At 44.3% G+C, this 2224-nt stretch overlaps 1 non-coding gene across 1 annotated transcript; it reads left to right on the top strand.

The window, feature by feature from the left end:
- Positions 1–1038: 1038 nt before the first annotated feature.
- On the top strand, positions 1039–1111 carry Trnaa-ggc. Its single transcript has one exon. It is a non-coding gene; the product is annotated as a tRNA-Ala (tRNA).
- Positions 1112–2224: the final 1113 nt, after the last annotated feature.

Raw genomic sequence — 2224 nt, 5'->3', positions numbered from 1 at the left:
CGGTCGCACGTCGGCCGAAGGCATCTTTCTTTCCGCTGCCGCTTTTTGTACGCTAATTTGTTGAGACAAAATAATTAATTTCTCAAAAACTATTGTGAATATCGCAAAACGGCACAGGACTTTCTTGCTCACCTCAATCTGTTTTTCGTTCTCACCAAGGGTCATCATGGGACTTCGGGACACCCTGTATATGGAGGGAGAATTGCGTATACCTTTTGTAGGGAGCGTCCCGATTGACCACGGTACGATTGGACACAACCAACCGATGAAAAGAATTATCTAGTGAATTACTAGGTCGAACCAATCATTACAATCTGTGTCCAATCGTATCGTGGTCAATCGGGTCCCAACCAATAGGAATGTATACCTTTCTCTCTCGCACACATCTTGGACACACTTTTGATCTACAAAAGGGGGTGGGACCCGATTGACCACGATACGATTGGACACAGATTGTAATGATTGGTTCGACCTAGTAATTCACTAGGTAATTCTTCTCATCGGTTGGTTGTGTCCAATCGTACCGTGGTCAATCGGGACGCTCCCTACAAAAGGTATACGCAATTCTCCCTCCATATACAGGGTGTCCCGAAGTCCCATGATGACCCTTGGTGAGAACGAAAAACAGATTGAGGTGAGCAAGAAAGTCCTGTGCCGTTTTGCGATATTCACAATAGTTTTTGAGAAATTAATTATTTTGTCTCAACAAATTAGCGTACAAAAAGCGGCAGCGGAAAGAAAGATGCCTTCGGCCGACGTGCGACCGTGACACTCGTGAATCGTATCTCGCCGCGTCCCTGCGCCCACAACTACGAGACATAGATATATATTCATAGTCGGATCTTATATTTAAGACTGTTTTAAGTTTATCTTTAGATGATGTACGGATTATTTCATTAGCTACGGAGTATCTGAAGATAAAATTAAGATAGTCTTAAATATAAGATCCGACTATGAATACCGGTCATAAACTCGCTATGTCTCGTAACGGCATCTCTGAACGTTATCTAGGAAGAGGAGAGTGTCGTGAGCGTGGAGCGTTAGGTAGCTCAGTGGTTTAGAGCAGTCGTCTGGCAAGCGAAAGACCCGGGTTCGAGTCCCGGCCTAGCAGGACCGCGCTCTCGATATTTTTCTCTTTCTGGAACGAAAAAGATACGCAGATCTCGAACGCACGGCGTCCCGCTGCCACCTAGTATGCCCTCCTCCTTCTATGGTGGATCTCCCATGGCGCATTGCGTCCAAGCACCCGGAGGCTGCCAAAAAATTGGTGTCGACCCCGGGGCTTATTTGTATTATTTGCACCGGAAGAGGAGGGGCAACGGTGGAGACAGGCATACATTGACAGCAGGATAGCAACCTTTGACTTTGAGAGGCTGTACCATTTGATACAGTAACCGGGATCGGAAGTCCAAAGATAATCCTCATCGCTAAATCCCATTTCTCTATTTCACTAATTCTAAACCTTAGTTCCCTCTAATTCTTAAGCAATTAACTTTAGGTTATCTTTAACATTCTTAAACATTTATGAGCGTTTTATTCTAATGCATAATTTTTTATTTTGTTAAACAGTTCATTTTAGTTATTTCGTCACTTCCATTACTCTAGCCATACTTAAGATATCTTTGTGAGCATATTATATATCAAGAATTATACAATACACATTATATATATATATATATATATATATATATATATATATATATTATTTGTAGTAATTCTATTTCTACTCCCTCCCATTCGAACATTCTTACACGGCACATTTCCTCCTACGCCTAAGCGAAACCGCGACGTGCGGTGTTCCTAGTGCCCATCGGTCAATTACAAGTGATTCGAATATTTGAACTCGCCGCCGCGCGATCCAAAACAAGTTTCCCAGAGTCGGCAGCATCTAGAGATTCAGGAGGTGCCGATCCATGTAAGCCACGAGAGCGCCATCCAGGGGTACAGAGAGCAACCGCACGGTGGACGACCACTGGTAAGTCATTATATACATTATTTCTATACGCGCGAAACTACGATTAAAGCCTGCGACTGTCCGACCTACCGTAAGGTTACTTTACGGTGGTTATACTACGCGTCTTGCGCGAAATCCATCGCGATTATCCTTGATCGCACGGATCCCCGGGTAGAATCACGCAATTCGTTTAGCCCGAAAAATTGCGATCTGATTCCGTGCTAGGGTTCGAGCGCTATTCTTCATGGCAGCGTGGCCGCAACCCGCCGG

The sequence above is a fragment of the Odontomachus brunneus genome, unplaced genomic scaffold (assembly GCF_010583005.1).
Source record: "Odontomachus brunneus isolate Ranch 3 - 2012 unplaced genomic scaffold, Obru_v1 Obru_scaffold_074, whole genome shotgun sequence".
NCBI lineage: Eukaryota > Metazoa > Arthropoda > Insecta > Hymenoptera > Formicidae > Odontomachus > Odontomachus brunneus.
Note: the sequence above shows the minus strand (reverse complement) of the source record. Positions and strands in the feature narration are given on the sequence as shown.